At 40.2% G+C, this 19,817-nt stretch overlaps 1 protein-coding gene across 3 annotated transcripts in view; it reads left to right on the forward strand.

Annotated features, from left to right (window-relative positions):
• The window catches only part of smash (smallish), a 224,825-nt gene that overhangs the window by 50,932 nt on the left and 154,076 nt on the right, over positions 1–19,817 (forward strand). For all 3 annotated transcript variants that reach the window (XM_034980114.2, XM_069505874.1, XM_034980115.2), the window contains exon 2: positions 2,713–2,744. The gene's annotated coding sequence lies outside the window, so the exon portion shown is untranslated. The remainder of the gene's footprint in view (positions 1–2,712; positions 2,745–19,817) is intronic.

The raw sequence follows: 19,817 nt of genomic DNA on the forward strand, positions 1-19,817 counted from the left end.
ACATGAACGTCACCCTGTACGGAAGGTTATTAATGACGTCACAATCCATAAACGACAAATTTTTTAACGTAAAAATAGAGTAACTTATGCTGGAAAATATTTCTTATGTTAAAAAATTAAAAATATTTGTCGTTTATGCATTGTGACGTCATTATTCGCTTTCCGTACAACGGTGAAATTATCTTAAACTAATTGAAAATCATGATTTTTTGCCCCATAAACTAGCGCTATACAAAAAATCACATCATTTTGTGACTACAGTCACATACAGACATACAGATTTCGTACAAAAAAAAATGTATATGCGTCTCTTTTCATCAATATGACAAATAAAGAAGTGGACTAGGGTTTCGCGATACAGTTTAGTGGCCTATGATCTCGTATGGAGTTTTTTTTTTTTTTAAAGAACGTTAAACGCCACGTTAAATGACTAATATTCCCCTTTCCTCTCCAACTAAGCGTCAGGCTTGTGCTAGGAGTAAGTACGACAATAGTGCAACGGGCGGGGTTTGAACCGTCGACCTTTCGGTTTTCAGTCCAGTCCTTTACCCGTTGAGCTATTGAGGCTCCAAAGTTGTTGTGGCGGCATGAATGCGTTCAATGTCATTTGATTTCGATTTACGAGCGGAACGCAGGCGGTGCTAATGAGCCGGGGCAAGAAATATTTCGTTTTGCTGAATTATGCACACACTGCAAGATTAGTTTAGTTTTGTTCAAGAATTCTGGATTAGGTATGTTAGGTTATTCAAGTAAACAATCCATCCCTACCTATGGGGTTTTCTTTGATTTGCATTTTGGTTTTTTTTACCCGCAAATTTTCAGATTAACAATATCACGTCTCTCTTTTTTTAACCGACTTCCAAAAAGGAGGTGGTTCTCAATTTTTTTTTAGAATTGCAACTTGTATATTTCATGCTCACTATTGAGCACGGGTCTTCTCTCAGAATGAGATGGGCTAAGACCATAATCCACGACGCTGGCCAAGTGAGGATTGGGAGACTTCACACACCTTTGAGAACTTACATATGCAGGTTTTTTCACAATGTTTTCTTTCACCGTTAAAGCAAGTGATATCAATTGCTAATGCACATAACTTCCAAAAGTTAGAAGTGCGTGCCCGGGATCGAACTCCCGACCCAAACCCCCCCAAATAGGAGGCCGGGGTCAAGAATATAATAGAATAGATTTTTTTTTTTTTTATTCTTTTCTTTTTCTTTTTTTCTTTTTTTTTTTTTTTAAAAAAAAGAATATTAGCCATGTTAAATGACTAATATTCCCCTTTCCTCTCCAACTAAGCGTCAAGCTTGTGCTAGGAGTAGGTACGACAATAGTGCAACGGGCGGGGTTTGAACCGTCGACCTTTCGGTTTTCAGTCCACACCTTTACCCGTTGAGCTATTGAGGCTCTAAAAACTATATTCAAGTAAACTTTTACAAGTGCATTTGAATCGTCAACTACTGTAGTTAATTTACCACTAGTTCGGAATGCCGTTCCTACCGAGAAGAGCCAGCAAGAAACTCGGCGGTTGCTCTTTTCAAGTGATCAGGCAATCATCGTTTAGTATCCTTTGCATAGGATACATTTTATTTGAAGTAAACTTGCAAAGAAAAGCGTTTCAAGGTGAAAGACCTACGTTGACCTACAGTGACGTGCAAAGTAAACCACATAACAAGATTATGTCTGAATCCGATTTGAGCGGAATGTTAATAAAATATAACAGGCTTTTAATTTCCTATTGCGTCTCGCCTTACACTGTCACGTTGCTCCCTTTTAAAAATAAAATAAAATAAAATAATCATTCATTTGCAAGAATGTTTGTACAAGAAAGATGAAAATTACACTATAATCAGAGGCCATAACATTCTACTAAATTAATAGTGTGCAAATATTTTCGAGTACCAATTTTTAAAATAATTACTTACTAAACTTACTAATTAATAAATAATTACTGCACCAGAAGATAATATTTTCCGGGTGTTCGTGTGTTGTTGGTTGTTGCGGGTGCCAATATTTTGACATCCGCAAATGCGGATTATTAGAAGTTCAATATAGGGGATTCCAACATCAATGGTTTTTATTGTATACTAGCTTATGCCCGCAACTTCGTCCGCGTGGACTACACAAATTTTAAACCCCTATTTTACACCCTTAGGTTTGATCTTTAACTATGAGATTTTAACATGAGCTTAATAAAATATGTCATACTGCTAATTGCAAAAATATTAACTACAAAACTTCTTTCTAGACACTTCAAAACTGACAGACTTTCATACAAATTTCAAACCCCTATTTTGCCCCTTTAGGGGTTGCATTTTGAAGAATCCTTTCTTAGCGGACGCCAACGTTATAATAGCTATCTGCATGCCGAATTTCAGCGTGATCCGTCCAGTAGTTTGAGCTGTGCGTTGATAGATCAGTCAGTCAATCAGTCAGTCAGTCAGTCAGTCAGTCAGTCGCCTTTTCCTAATTCTTAAAAGTAAATTATAGAAAAGTGTTGTTTTGAGACTTTTTCAGGCTATTTTTTTTAATTTTTCTCGTACTTCAAAGAATATTATAAAAAAATAATTAACGAAATCGGTTCAGCCGTTCTCGAAATTTGCGATCAGCAACACATTCAGCGATTCATTTTTATATTTAGAGATTCACATAAAATATACATATCTATATATTTACATGTAGAAATAACTTATTTAACCACTTTGTTTTTTTCAGGTATGAGCTGCTCAAGAGATTAGTGCAAAACGGTAAGTTGTGATAACTTTTGAAAAATCGATCAAGTGCGAGTTAGACTCGCGCACAAAGGGTTCCATACCATCATACAAGAAGTCATTTTGAAGTTTTTATTTTTTGTTGTAATAGCGGCAATAGAAATACATATTCTGTGAAAATTTCAACTCTCTACATACTACGTTTCACGAGATCTAGACCGCTGACAGACGGAAAACACGATACTTGATTATGACAGATAGACGAACGGATGAACAGCGGAGGCATAGTAATAGGGTCCCATGGGCAACCTTTGGGTACGGAACCCGAAAAAGAAAAACTGTTAGCCAGCAGGTTTTCCCTAATGAGTCTGGCCTGGTCCGCTACACAGCACGTCACGGTATAGTACGCGACAGGTCGAGATGGCAATCGAGATATGATGTCCCGCCTCATATCGCTTCGCTTCGCTTACCCGCACGGCCACACCGGGCAAGTGCGGGTGCTGTGCGTTAGTGCGGTGCGTCCCCTCCCCGATTGCCATCTCGACCTGTCGCGTACTATACGTGCCGTATTGTGATGGTTTGCGCCGGAATGCCCATTTAGTCAGTTATGCGTGACGCGTGACGACGTCCACGCCATTGTGCCAGTATGTGCGATATGGGGACATGCCTTATGACCCCCTTTAGTAAAGGCGTTATCTAGTTACGTGAAATAATCTGTACATAATAATAAGTAGATTTTTTCATTGAATTGAATAGCGTTTCTAGATTTAATAATATTGAAAGACTAGCTTATGCTCGCGACTTCGTTCGCGTGGACTACACAAATTTCAAATTTCACCCGCTTAGGGGTTGAATTTTCAAAAATCCTTTCTTAGCGGATGCCTTCGTCATAAAAGCTACCTGCATGCCAAATTTCAGCCCGATCCGTCCAGTAGTTTGAGCTGTGTGTTGATAGAACAGTCAGTCAGTCAGACAGCTTTTCCTTTTATATATTTTTAAGAAAGTCAGATGAAAGTATTACATAGAAATCGATCTAATGCGAGTCGGACTTGTACACTAAGGGTTCCGTGCCAAGATTATGTATTTTTTAATTTACATGGCAACTATTTTGAATTTTTTTGTTGAAGTCAACGGTATACAAAGAAATATTTTTTTAATCAAAATTAAAAGTAAAAAAATACAACATTAAATTAATTTTTTTATTATTTGTTGTTATAGCGGAAAAAAATCTCATTTTAAGTAATTTTTTTTGGTGGAGTAATTCTTATAACACAAATTCTTAATTTATATATTTATTATTTTTTATTCTTATATTATCTGTCTAGTGAAAGCTAACAGTGAAAAATAATACTTCCTGGAGAATCGCAATAACAGTATAATAATGTTAGTATTTATGTAATTCCCCTAACCGTTCTGTAATCGTTTCATTGTTATTAGTGCATAATTAGATTACACGTACAAACGTCTTCAGTTAGGTTATACAAGTTTATTATCCAACATGGGATGGTCACGTAATACTTTAGTTCCTTACACACTTTCTTTGTTTACAGTCATCTTCATCTAAATATATAAAAGCCAAAAGGTGACTGACTGTCTGACTGATCTATGATCTGACGGGTCAGGCTGAAATTTGGCATGCAGATGGCTATTGTGACGTAGGCATCCGCTAAGAAAGCGTTTTCGTAAATTCAACCCCCAAGGGGGTGAAATAAGGGTTTGAAATTTGTGTAGTCCACGCGGACGAATTCGCGAGCTTAAGCTTGTTATAAAAATGTCATCAATAATTCATCATCATCATCAACCCATCGCCGGCTCACTATGAACACGGATCTCCTCTCAATGAGAATTGTTTTGGCCATAGTCTACCACGCTGGCGGATTTCACACACCTTTAAGAACATTATGAAGAACTCTCAAGCATTAGCTTTACTTACTATGTTTTCCTTCACCGATAAAGCATATATATATATATCTATTAACGGTGAAGGAAAACATTGGGGCCGATTCTCTTGTACACAATCTTTAAACTAAAAAAATATGAAAGGATAGCAATAGATTTAGACATTTTAGTTTAGTTTAGAGATTGTGTATAACGGAATTAGCCACATCTATCTTCTAAATATATAAAAGGAAAAGGTGACTGACTGACTGAATGACTGACTGACTGACTGACTGACTGATCTATCAACGCACAGCTCAAACTACTGGACGGATCAGGCTGAAATTTTGCATGCAGATAGCTATTATGACGTAGGCATCCGCTAAGAAAGGATTTTTGAAAATTCAACCCCTAAGGGGGTGAAACACAGGTTTGAAATTTGTGTAGTCCACGCGGACGAAGTCGCGAGCATAAGCTAGTTGTAAATAAAGCTATATTTAACTATCTAAAACGCACATAGCTCCGAAAAGTTAGAGGTGCGTGAATCGCTGACCTCCCACATCATCACTTTCCATCAGGTGTGATTGTGGTCAAGCGCGTACCTATAATGAATAGTAAAAAAAATCTGGTTAACACGGGAGGTCAAAGGAACTAGCTAGAAAAGTAGCAATCATAGAGCAGTAATAGAGAAACGTAGATATAAAAATGATCGGGCAATGTGCAGTTAATTGATATAAATAACATCGTCAAGTCGCGTGGCATACTGGTACTGGTACGGGCGCGACCCAAATACCGCCGTAACGGTCGCCGCCGGCCGCTGGGACACATCACACAGGACAACACCACTCACATTATCTCGACACTACACATCACTGCACCTATCAGTACGCGACAGGTCGACATGGCAATCGGGGTATGAGGCGGGGGACGCCACGCACACCCGCGCGTCAACCACGCTCGCCCGCACTGGGTTAGCACGGGGGCTGTGTGGGTTATTTTTTTTTTTTTTTATTTTTTTTTTTTTTTAAAGAATATTAGCCAAGTTAATTGCTGACTAATATTCCCCTTTCCACTCCAACTAAGCGTAAAGCTTGTGCTAGGAGTAGGTACGACAATAGTGCAACGGGAGGGATTTGAACCGGCCACCTTTCGGTTTTCAGTCCGCTCCTTTAACCGTTGAGCTATCGAGGCTATAATTATTACCACCCCGATTGTCATCTCTACCTGTCGCGTACTGTATATTGTTTACGCGATGTTTTGATAAACGTCAAGTCATGACAATAGCAAGTAAAGTAAAGTTTAGGGGACCCCATCGTCAAGTCGCGTGGCATACTGGTACTGGTACGGGCGCGACCCAAATACCGCCGTAAGGGTCGCCGCCGGCCGCTGGGACACATCACACAGGACAACACCACTCACATTATCTCGACACGACACATCACTGCACCTACTACTAGACCAATCGGGCACACTTGCACCAAACCTATGCGTATCTCATTGGCTTCGAAAATTCTAATATATGCCTTTATTTTGTGACGGGGGAAAACTTATAAAGAAACTCTTTGGGGAGAGACCGGCGGCGGCCTCGCGACAGGCTTGCGACAGACGTAAATGTCGCGATCATTGCTGTCAAACGTCACATGTAACAGCGGCTAGAGAGAGACAGCAAGAACCACAAAATAAAATAAGAAGAGAGACAGCAAATGAACTGTCGCATTGCTACTGCTGTCGCGTTGCTGTCGCTACTGCAACGTTTTACGTAATCAGTAATCACCCCGCGGGTTATGTGAGGTTTTTTTTAAATTCTGATAAAAGTTAGTACTTGACTGCAATCTCACCTGGTGGTAAGTGATAATGCAGTATAAGATGGAACCAGGCTAACCTGGAACGAGTATTGGCAGTACCCGTTTGGTTTCTACGCGGCATCGTACTAAACGAAATCGCGTGGCGGCACGACTTTGCAGGTAGGGTGGTAATTAGCCACGGCCGAAGCCTACCACCAGACCAGACCAGAGATTTAGAAATTATACAATTCCAAACCCCTGCCGGGAATTGAACCCGGGTCCTCTTACTAATAAGATCACAGCGCTTACCACTGCGCCAGGGAGGTCGTCAAACCCACTAAAACTCTGGGAACTCTCGATGACCGTGCGCCGATTCCTCTCGCGCGACTCCTATTGGACTCATCGCCTCCTGTTCAGGGAGTCGGAGGTTCGATCCCGGGCACGCACCTCTAACTTTTCGCGCGTTTAACTTTTCGGAGCGCTTTAAGGAATTCAATATCTTATGTTTTACGAAACAATTCGGTCAGCCGTTTCCTACCTGAAAGCGCCCAAAACTGGGTATTTTGTAAATGTTTTCATTTTTCTTACAAAGCAATGGCTCCACCCTGGACGTGAATGCAGGACTTTATACAATACAATACAATTCTTTATTTATCTAATGGACCATAGATAGATATGTGCAAATTCACAAATCGCAAAAATGCTTTAACTATGGGGAAAGTGACTTGATAGGGACAAGGAAGCTGATAGGAAACAACTTGTAGGGAGTCAAGAAGGCGCCCCAGGAATAGGCCATCGAACAAGTACCGAACTCCCGCGCTTCGGCCCATATAACTGCGAGGTTGGTGGGGCCGTGGGCGGTAGGACCATAGATAGATTGTAGGTATAAGTAGTGAACCCAGTAGCCTCGAAAATTATCGAGCAGCGAATAATTCCACTAATTATAGTCCATACGCTACCGTACCTACGATGGCACCGTTATGGGAACGCGCGAACGGTATCTCTCGGCCTACCGTCGCGTCGCGTCGGCGCACTGGTCACTCGTCACACTTCTAAGGCTCTTCGGCGAAAATAATTACTGACCAGTGAACTAGTTAGAAAACGCTGTGATAGCCTAGTGGTTAGGACGTCCGCCTTCTAATCGGAGGTCGGGGGTTCAATCGCACGCACCTCTAACTTTTCGGAGTTAAGTGCGTTTTAAGTTAATTAAATATCACTCGCTTTAACGATAAACGAAAACATCGTGAGGAAACCTGCATGCCTGAGAGTTCTCCATAATGTTCTCAAAGGTGTGTGAAGTCTACCAAACCGCACATGACTAGCGTGGTAGACTATGGCCAAACCCTCACTTCTCACTCTGAGAGGAGACCCGTGCTCTACTGAGCCGGCGACGCGGACGGGTGATTACTTGAAAAGCAAATGACTCCGAAAAGTTAGAGGTGCGTGCCCGGGATCGAACCCCCGACTTCCGATTAGAAGTCGGACGTCCTAACCACTAGGCTGTCACAGCTATCACAAGCTGTGATTTGAGGTACGGAACTCTATGGTCTCGAAGGTCATAAAGGTCCTTTCACCACTAACAAATCTATATATATAAAAGGAAAAGGTGACTGACTGACTGACTGACTGACTGAATGACTGACTGACTGACTGACTGATCTATCAACGCACAGCTCAAACTACTGGACGGATCGGGCTGAAATTGGGCATGCAGATAGCTATTATGACGTAGGCATCCGCTAAGAAAGGATTTTTGAAAATTCAACTCTTAAGGGGGTGAAATAGGGTTTTGAAATTTTGTAGTCCACGCGGATGAAGTCGCGAGCATAAGCTAGTAAATCATAAGCGTATCTTAAGTAAGTGCAAAGACTTCTAAATGCATAACATAACAACATTATGGTGTTCAAGATAAAGTAGAAAATGTCCTTAGTGTTGTCAGAGTGAACTAGTGTTGTTGAGATGCGATCTAAGGCAACGTTCACATGGTGTCAACACTTCTACTTCAATAAAATGCTAAATGAGTTGATTGCTCAGCACCAGAGCCTAGACGTGTTCAATACAAATATAAATAAATTTATCTCATGTGTAGATCACTAAGACTTTTAAGAACCTTTGTGTATTTGTTCGAATAGTATAGTTATCTAAATATATAAAATGAAAAGGTGACTGACTGACTGACTGACTGACTGACTGACTGACTGATCTATCAACGCACAGCTCAAACTACTGGACGGATCGGGCTGAAATTTGGCATGCAGATAGCTATTATGACGGAGGCATCCGCTAAGAAAGGATTTTTGAAAATTCAGTCCCTAAGGGGGTGAAATAGGGGTTTGAAATTTGTGAAGTCCACGCGGACGAAGTCGCGAGCATAAGCTAGTTAGTCATAAGTTTAACTTGTAATGCGCTTTGGCACTAGCTGTAAGCATATCAAGCATCTATAAAATAAAATAAAATAAAAAATAAAATAAGTTAAAAGTAGGAATGATTTATGTTAGACCGTGCCGAGCCCGAGCCGTGCCGCGTTCGAGGCACGTCCGACGCACAGACGATCCACAGATTGCAATTTTGTATGCAGAAACATAACACGGACGAGGCTCGGAAGACTCAGACATAGCTCGGTCTGATGTACCTTCAAATATTTTCCGTGCCTGGCCACGTTCGAGACAACGTGGCACGGCTCGGGCCCGGCACGGTCTAGCATAATTAATCATCCCTAAGATTAAATATGAGTCCAAAAGGTCCAAAATCACGACTACGAAACGTACGTTGAGGATTTTAGAAGATAGGTATGGTGTTGTGTGGTAGTGTTGCGTATGGTAGTGCCGTGTTATATTTAAATAAAAATAAAATGTGTTATTTCATGTACGATGGTACGGAACCCTTCGTGTGCGAGTATGACTCGCACTTGACCGATTTTTTAAATTATATTTATATACTTGCAACTAGCACGACTTTCATACATAGTGCAATCGGAGCCTAAAGGCAGTGTGTTCACGAGATCAAGGATTAGAGACGTGTCGCCATCAAGCGTACCTTTGCACCTAGTAAATGTTCTCCGCACCGACAGGACAGATCCACAGTTCGTAATTCCACAGCTATTTATTGCGCCTGCTGAGCTGAAAACTGGATACGTTTGGGTTTGGTGCAAGTATCACTTTATACATTTATTATCCCTCATCATTTTCATACATAGTGCAATCGGAGTAAATGTTCTAAGCACCGACAGGACAGATCCACAGTTCGTAATTCCACAGCTATTTATTGCGCCTGCTGAGCTGAAAACTGGATACGTTCGGGTTTGGTGCAAGCAGAGGCGTTAAATGTCGAGAGCGTCAAGCATGCATCTCATAAGCGCTCCTCTAGCAGCCATATTAAAAAATTACTAACTAACTTCGAAAAAGCAATGAAACGATGATCGTGTATAGTCCGCGACAAGTTGAAATGGAAGACTTGACACTTTGCTATATTATTAAAGAACAGGCACTCCAAGATTTTGCACAGAAACGAAGATATCTGAAGCGCAGACTCGCTATAATCCAACTCTTCATGATCGCACGCGCCCCTTCGTAATCTCGCGCCCCTAGGCACGTGTCTAGTTTGCCTTAGGACAATCTGCCTCTGGGTGCCAGTATCATACTAATACTATAAAGGCAAAAGTATGTAAGTATGTGTGTTGTGTATGTTTGCTCTTAACGCAAAAACTTTGGCTGTGGAATGGAAATGTATTATACCCTGGTACTTTTTATCCTTGAAAATAAATCCCACGGAATTTTTTAAAACGGAAATAAAAGCGGATGCAGTCGCAGGCATCAGCTAGTGTAGATAGTAATAGAGACGTGGCTAGGATAGTGAAACTTTTAATACAGTAGAAAATTTGCGATTTCACTTTATTTTTACGCCACTATGACGAGAACACTAACTTCTCTTTTTGCAAAAAAAAATGTTACCCGTCATCTACAATTTCGACGCGATTTCACTTGCAAAAATGTAGACAATAATAAAACCACCAGTTTAGGAAAGTTTACTATTATTTTAGAAAAAAAGAACTAAAAAACCGGTCAAGTGCGAGGCGGACTAGCACACGAAGGATCCCGTACCATTGTAAAAGAAATAACACTTTTTAATTTTTTCCATTAATTTTTACCTATTCGTTGTTATAGCGGCAGTAGACATACACATTCTGTGAAAATTTTAACTGTCTTGCCTATCACAGTTCACAATAGAGGTATAGCCCACTGACAAACATACAAACAGACGGACTTACAGCGGAGTCTTAGTAATAGGGTCCCCTTGGTAGGGAACCCTAAAAAGAGAGTTGTTATGCCGGGAACCTGGCTGATCAAACTCTTTTATCTTGGAACTTATAATGTAGTGCTCCGTAGGTCGACGCAGAAGCCTCTCCTTCTTTCTCTTCCTGTCCTTATCCCACGCTTTGAGGGATCGGCATAACATGACGTCTTCTTCCACTCTTTTCTGTCATCCGTCAACGCATTATCTACCCCTTTTACACCCTGGCAAAAACAATTAATTTCATCGGACGTGACTGACGGACCCGGCTGACCGCCGCGACTTATAGGTATCTGGATGATAAAATGTAAACTGCACTGTACAAACTATTCGACGTTACCTAGAGCGCTCGGACGTCCGATAGATATCTAGCAAGCCACGTCCGAAACAAACGACTGTGCACACCTTATCTGTCGTGGCTTACGGACACGTCCGATCGTCGTTCGTCTTTTGGGGAGCTGATTTCCCACCTATGACTTGCACCACATCATAAATGAAGGAACGCGTGACGGCAACACGGCAAGGCGGTAACTCCACGACCTTGCAGTTGTATAGTACCTCTCGTAATAGCACACATTAGTGCAGCACCGCTCTTGTTTGTGCGATTGTGGTCTAAATGCTGCATTCAAATGGCGACTGCACAATCATGTTGACAGATTACTATAAGATGCCGTGACATGGTACTTATACAAAACTAAATGCTGTTTTGCCTACATAACTTCTTGAATCACCAACATTATTCTCAACATCCCATTGACGGCAATAGTAACGCTGCCCAAGTGAAAATTTCACACACCTTTAAGAACACTAGGTATGGAGAACTCTCGGGCATTTTAAGTAATAAGTTTATCTATTATAAAAACTTTGAACTTGTTCAGAGAAATAGAGCTTTAAAATATTATAAAAACATTCCATAGACAGTTCATAATTTTGTAGTATCCATTCTAAGGTCGATTTCTGGCCGAAGCCAAAGCCGCGATCGCCGCAACCTTCCCTCAAAGCCAAAGCACCTCCGGCCTCCGGCCCCCGCGCGTTGCGTCGTCTCTTCCAGAGTGCTCTAAAGCATTCGTAACAATTCCTTTAATGTCGGCGCTTTTTCCGCCTTCAGCCAAAACTTCAGCCCATTTTATGCGCAAGCGGAAGATTTGACCGAAGTTGATTTTTTTGCCAAAAGTGGCATAAACCGAAGCCGAAAATTCGGTCGGTCACCACAATTTTGTGTTTGCATTTCACATAGAAACTTCATATTTGACGAAGAAGCCGGATTCTTGTTTTACCAATATTACTGACTGTTATTACAAAGTCCTGTTCGTTGCCCTACAAGGCAAGATTAAGATCACTGTTTTATTAAACTTAGCAACATTACTATATATTTACTTAAGTATTTAGATGGTGCATTAAATTTTTACGTCTTCATCTGATTTTTATGTCTTTATTGCAAAGTAAAACCCAAGTGTGTCATGAACGACTAACTGTACAGTAATCTCCGTTAAATAGGCATCGATTTGAATACTCATGATAAATCCTATGGCCATAGTACAGTCGGCGTCAAGTACAGTGTGTGAACTGCATTAAGTTTGAATATAAATAACATAAGTCGCGAGCATAAGCTAGTTATAGCTTATGCTTATGCTCGCGACTTCGTCCGGACTACACAAATTTCAAACCCCTAATTCACTCCCCTTAGCGGTTGAATTTACAAAAATACTGTCTTAGCGGTTGCCTACGTCATAATAGCTATCTGCATGCCGAATTTCAGCCCGATCCGTCCAGTAGTTAGAGCTGTGTGTTGATAGATCAGTCAGTCACCTTTTCCTTTTATATATTTTTTTAATAGATTACATCCAGCAGGAGGTAATCTCTGGAACCACTGCACCAATTTGAAAATCACGCTTCGTCGTCCCTTCATTCAGCTTTTGGCTAAAACGCATTGTTGCAACAAGAATGACACAAATTCAGCCAATCACAACAATAGAGATTGTAATAATGATTGATGCAGGTTTTACAAAATCGACCTACAGGTTGAATATGACACAACATGTCGTCTGAATGGTCCCCTAAAGAAGCCCCTATCTTGACTATGAATTCCAATGTAAAAGTAGTGGTATCTCACGATGACTGTACGTACAACATCGTTACCAATTTATGAGATATCGATGCGGATTTAAAGTCCATCATCGAATTGGAGAAACGTGACAACCGCGACGGTATTATTCGAGTTAAGCATTAGGTACCAATTACTGATGTAGGTACGACTGTATGGTATATGAGCAGCATTCAAATTGATACAGTATTAGCATTAATCCGTCTCCAATCTCCGTGGTACTTTGTAACCAATAAAAAAGTTTATCTAAATATATGAAAGGAAAATCATTGGTCTCGCTACGCTCGGAAAAGATACTAACTGAACGCTCTATCACAGCTCAAACTACTAGACGGATCAGGCTGACATTTATATATTAACATTAGCTATTATGATATATGCATGTATTTTTGAAAATTCAACCCCTAACGGGGTAAAATAGGGGTTTGAATTTTTTTTTTAAAAGCCATGTTAAATGACTAATATTCCCCTTTCCTCTCCAATTAAGCGTCAGGCTTGTGCTAGGAGTAGGTACGACAATAGTGCAACGGGCGGGGTTTGAACCGTCGACCTTTCGGTTTTCAGTCCACTCCTATACCGATTGAGCTATTGAGGCTAAAATTTTTAAAAGAATTTGTGTAGTGTCCCCTTTACATGTGCTATAATCCATTGCTACCTGGAACTTCCTGCCAAATTTCATGATTCTAAGTCAACGGGAAGTACCCTATAGGTTTTCATTCCCTTGACGGGTCTTGACAGAGAGACAAGGTAGTGACCCTAAAAGGGTTCCTTGTTTCTCTGGACATACGAAAAAATAATAAAAATATTAAACAAACATTGGTACTGATTTTGAGCACAACCTAATTTTAGAGTATTCGCATCCTCGTCTTATTAATGTAATATGAAAAGGACAGACACAGTTTGACAGTTCTAAATTAAATTTTTAGATGGTAAAACCCGTGATTTTAGCGCACAGTCGCGAGCCTACTGTTTAAATTTGTATTGTGCACTAAAATTTAGAGTCTTTAAATGTAAAGTTCATGTTCTGTCCCTTTTTAGCATCGTAAAAAGAAAAGGATGCAGATACTCTAAATTTAGTTTAGAGAAAGACAACGGAATCGGTGCCATTGGACTTTTCAATAGGGTCAATCTAATTGTAATGTACAAAAGGGTCATACATCGCTACCAATACTCCCCATCGTTATTCCAGCAACGTAAGCATTAAAGATTCCACGTTCGACGCTCGGTTGAGGCAATCTTGAATCTTGATAGACTTATAGAAGACAGGTTAGGATTATCCCTGCGATAATACCTTATTTGATAACTGATAAGGAAGTGTGGTGCTGTAATGATCCCCAAACAAAAGGGTATCAATCTTAACGACACAATTGAATTGATTCTTAATGCCTTTTTAGGTAAAATCTGGGTTAAAATCTTATGTAAATTATGTTGTTTCTGTTATAGTACCCATAGAATACTATATATAGAAAGAGTATTAGAAATAATGTATTTGATAGAATATTGATAACCGTTTTCATCCCTAAATGGAACCTTTATGGTAGCTTTTTAACCGTAGCTTTTTTTTTATGACTAGATAATGCCCGCAACTTCGTCCGCGAAAGGGTTCCATACCCTATTATACTAAGCCTCCGCTGCCCAGTGTCCATCCGTCCATCTATCTGTCTCGTGAACAGTAATAAAGAGTTGACATTTTCACAAAAGTGTATTTCTAATGCCGCTATAACAACAAACAATAAAAAACTCTAAATGAATGACATGAAAATTAAAAAATTGTACGATGTGATACGATACGAGTGATCTTGTACGATGTTACGGAACCCTTAATGTGCGAGCCGTACTCGCAATTGTCCGATTTTATTTAACGCCTATTATTTACTGGTTCACCTACAAACAATGCGCTCTGTACTCAAATGAACGTAGGCGCGTTAACATTGCTACTTGTTTATATGAAACCGAGGTTTTCGCGTCCTATTTTTACGAATGAATGAAAAACATATGTTTTGACGAAAAACAAGAATGAATTTTGTAAATATTTGGGTAAAGCGGAAGTGGAAAACTCCTGCAAAACAGAAACCATCTGGAAAATAGCGTTTCAATGAGCATGAACGTATGTTTTGATTTTCAAAGTTCTAGTCTACTTCTAATCGAAGAACTTTTCAACCTGGTTCCTCCTTCACCCTTCCACTATCGTACCGCAAGGCATCGCTAAGATCTGCACGCGTACGTAGTCGAAATTCCACGGATACGTACGAAGCGATTTGCCTCCTCATTTCTAATCTGAACCGTGAAGATTTGGAACACCCTTCGAGCATCAGTTTTCCCCTCCAATTATAATATACCTTCAAGTCGAGATTGAATAGGCATCTTCTAGGCAAGCGCGCTCCATCTTAGGCTGTATTGTCACTGGTGTGATTGCAGCAGAGCGCTAGTCTATAAATTGAAAAAAAAAACATTTGCATGGAAACTTTTAGTTGGGCGAAATGTATATGAAAGGATATGAAATATGGAATATGAAAGGATAATCTTACTTAATGATATTCAAGGACACACACAGGATCTAATACCTTGAGATGTAACGTCATGCATGTCGGTATTCTGTATATAACACGTAGAGTAACTCCAAGCATAACTCTCTCCATCTCTCGCTGAGTGACTCTGAGCTTTCTTATGTGGACGGGCGACATTAGGCGAGTCGCAGGGAGCTACTGGATTCAGGCGGCGCAACACCATGACGTGTGTAAGTCCCTTCAAGAGACCTATGTATGTCCAGCATTGGACATATATCGGTTCATGATGATGATGATGGTTTTGCTCGTTAAATATGTAGGTAACAACCCTGTTCAAAGAGCGAGTCCAACCGTTTTAGTGAATAGCAGTGCATTGCCCTTGAAAGTTTATTTTGACGGCTAAATCCGTACGCCATACGGCTGGCTTCACGGTACATACACCTCCCAAACATTATCAACATCTGTGGATTGTCGGGTAGGGTTGCCACATTGATTGTATCCAAACTCAAAGTTTATTTGATTGAAGAAAATTTGTGCCACTTATGCTACGTCGTGAGTGTGACTCTACCGACGCGACGGTTACGACAGCAAATGCTCAGAAGAGCAGCAAGATTCTCAGCAGTTACTCTTTACTAAACGTAAAATCGTAATGTAAAAATAGCAATATCAACCCATGGACTACAAAGTCCATACTATAATATTATAAATACAGAAGTGTGTCTGTGTATTATCTTTTTACGGCCAATCCGTTCAACCGATTTTGATGTAAATGGTAGATACAGATAGCTGGTTTCCCGGAGACGGACATTGGTTACTTTTTATCCCGGACCCACGGGATTTTTGAAAAACCTAAATGCACATGGATGAAGTCGTGGGCATCATCTAACACACATAAACGTTCATCTGTTGAGGCATCGCACATATTCTTGATAACTAAATATGCATATTAATTATTATCACAATTTGTGAAAGCAGATTATTTTTAGAAATCTTTTTTAAAGATTTGTGTTTCAGCCATTACCTTGCGTTATTTAAATTGACATCCCTGTATAGTTAAAATACATAAGAAAATTAAATATAAATTCTGAGAATTCTTTACCACCTAACTCCTAACCTCGTATTTAATAAGTAGTGGAATAGGATTGTAAAATAAATAAATAATGATTCTTCGAGGAGGCAACCCTAACACCGATACCATTCGATTTACTTCAGTATACCGTCCGAGTTCTCAGTCGGTCTCTGCAGCTGAAAATATCTGAAAACAGATAGGTTCTAACCCGGATGTTTGAGCTAGATCATGTTTATAATGAAGAATGTGCCTACACCGTTTTTTACGGTGAACTATAAACTATTGGTAATACGAAACGAAATAAAATGTCGAATACGTGAAATATGAGCGCAATATGTACCGACGAGTAGGTGTATCTGATTTAGCAGTATTTTTTGTGAATCATGTATTTTTACACGATTGCCCTACTTAAAAGGAGTATAAAGAACTAGCTGACCAGCCCCGGCTTCGCTCGGGTGGAATTTAGAAAATCGAAGTATGGCTTGAATTTCCAAAAATCCTGAAACACGTATTTCTTCATTTGTGACCGAAAACCCAAATACCAATTTTCATGCAAATAACTTGCAAAATGACGGTCTTTCATACAAACTTTCATCCCCTATTTAACCCACTTAGGGGTGGAATTTCGAAAAATCCTTTCTTAGTGGGGACACCTATTCTTCACAAAGAACACACCCTCAAAATTTCATGTCTGTAGGACCAGCGGTTTAGGCAGTCAGTCAGGACTTTGATTTTTTTTATACATATGTATGTAACCACAAATTTACGATTTTCAGATTTTCCCCCTAACGTCTGCTAGACCTACCTGCCAAGTTTCATATCAACGGGAAGTACCCTGTAGGTTTCTTGACAGCAAGACATACAGACAGACAGACAACGAAGTAATCCTATAAAGGTTCCGTTTTTCCTAAAACAATAATACATAGTATGTTTCCACATAGAATCCTTTCTCTGTTTCCAGCATCGCGTGCCTCGGGTCCGTTAAACTGTACATAACCACACCTTTTGAAACAGTCAGCTAATTGTTGTAATAGAGACTTTAAATGTAACTGCGCCAATAAACGTTAAACTGCACAGTTTAATGCAGGACATTACGAACGTTTAAGAAATAAAAATATTGTGTTAAATGGAGACCTCCAGGCTACGAGGGTTTTTAAGAATTTTAAATTGTCAATATACCCACTATGTTTTTGTTTGACTTATGCTTAAACTAGCTTTTTGCCCACGACTCCATCTGCGTACATTTTTTTCCCGTCACACAGCTAGCTATCTCTTACTTATCTTTGAGTCGAAACTCTAATTTAATTAAAATGTGAGGTGTGAAGAAAAAGTGAAACAGTCGTATTAATGGATTTGAAATATGAGTAAAGTCCGTACAAAATGACTCCTCGTGCGCCATTTTAACTCTATGGGTCAACTGGCATGTGGAAGTACAGTTCACCTTTAAAATAAGGACTAAAATCGTACTTTTGGCATGAAATTTGACACAAGAAGTTAAAATGCCGCGTGAGGAGTTAAATTTAAAATTCTAATTCAACATAATATTAATACCTAAGTTATAATATTATGTTGAATTAGAATTTTAGAATGAAAAAATTTTTGACAGTAGCTTCTGCTTCTGCATCAATCTATTCCGTCAATCATGAGTAATCTTGTTGCATTGACAGATTAGGTGTATGTCAAGGACAAGGCACACTTATAAACCACCTTTTTTTTTTCTCCTTCCACGCATAGCGAATGAACGTGCAGGCGGGTCACCTGATGTTAAGTGATTACCGCCGCCCATGAACATTTGCAGCACCAGAGGAACCGCCGATGCGTTGCCGGCCTTTTAGGAATTTGTTGGTCCGCTCCTTGAATAACCCCATGTTGTAATCTAGTGGGAACACCGCCGATGGGAGTTGGATCCACAGTTTGCACTTGCGTGGAAAGAAGGATCTGGCACAACGGACGGTCGAAGTGCACCAGACACCCAGGTGGTGAGGGTGAAATTCCTGACGGTGGCGCGCGGTGCGGTTGTAGAAAAGGGAGGGTGGAATGAGGTCGAAAAGCTCTTCAGAGCACTCCCCATTATAAAGGCGATAGAACACGCATTTTTCATACAGTGCCTTTTTCATACTCACGTATTGTATAGTTTTTATCCTTCAAACTAAAAAAATTATATAAACATTAAACATTGTTGACATTGTACGTATGATGTTACCAAAACATACCGACACCAATACGCACATATTCATTGATCGTGAACGCTAAAACGCGTGAACAAAGCATACAAACAGACAAAGAGGTAAACAGATGTGCTTATTGTTGTAGCTACGTGTGTACGTAAATTTATATTTATTTACAGTTTATTTTGAATTCCAGAGGTGCAAAGGCCTCTTTATTACTATTTAAGGATTAAACAAACTCATGTTTTTGACTTCCCTGGCGCAGTGGTGAGCACTGTGGTCTTGGGTTCGATAGCTTCAATACCCGGCAGAGGCAATTTGAAAATTTATAATTTAACGAGATAACACGGGGGGGGGGACAACCCTCCACCTCCCATGGCCCCACCAACCTCTCGGTTATATGGGCCGAATCGCGGGAGGGCGCCCGTTCGGTACTTGCTCTTGGCATTTTTCCCGGGGCGCCTTCTTGACTCCCTACAAATTATTTTTGTCTCTTCCTTATGCTCACTCTCCTCCCTTGGGGGCTAGACGTCACTAACACAGCTGTGATCTCCGCTGCTGCTCCTCCGTGGTGCCGGCCTGGCACCTGCACGCTCCGAGCTGCTGTGAGTGATGATAATCTAGTAACCGACGCCAAAATAACGTGTTTTTGTTAAATAAAGTTTTTTTTTTTTTTTTTTAATCACTGAGTTAGCGAATCACCCCGAATGACAGACTATTCCGCCGAGTGAAGCCAGGGCGGGTCTGTTAGTTCTCTATATACCTATATATAGTATATACTATAGTTCTATATTAGTACATACAAATTATTATTTATTGTCAATACCTAATCAATAATAGGTAATCATAATCACAACGCGGAAGCAAGTCTGGCTGATCCAAAAAAACAAATTGGGTAAAAAAACTATGGATTAAATACCGAGAGTCGACGTAGACGACCTTGTAGGTGAGGAAATAAATATAAAAACATTATAGGACTAGAGTAATAAAATAAAACGATTATAAGATGCAGGAAGAAGTTGAGAAAAACCACAAGGATAGTTATCACGTTTAGGATTCGACGAAGCCGTCTAGACAGATCAACCGTCCGATAAGGGAACGACCCGAGACGGACCCAGTAATTCCGGGACCTATATCGGGGAAGGATAGTCGTGGTCGTCATTTACCACGAGATCAAAGGCGTCGGACTACTGTGTCTCTCCTTATACTGGGGTAGAACTCTGTTGGTGTAAATAGCACAGAGTATAAATAGTCTCTTGGTGTGGTGGATAGATTCCCAAAAAAAATAGGTATAAAATTTTGAACAGTA

Source organism: Maniola hyperantus, chromosome 21 (genome assembly GCF_902806685.2).
Source record: "Maniola hyperantus chromosome 21, iAphHyp1.2, whole genome shotgun sequence".
In the NCBI taxonomy this organism is placed as follows: domain Eukaryota; kingdom Metazoa; phylum Arthropoda; class Insecta; order Lepidoptera; family Nymphalidae; genus Maniola; species Maniola hyperantus.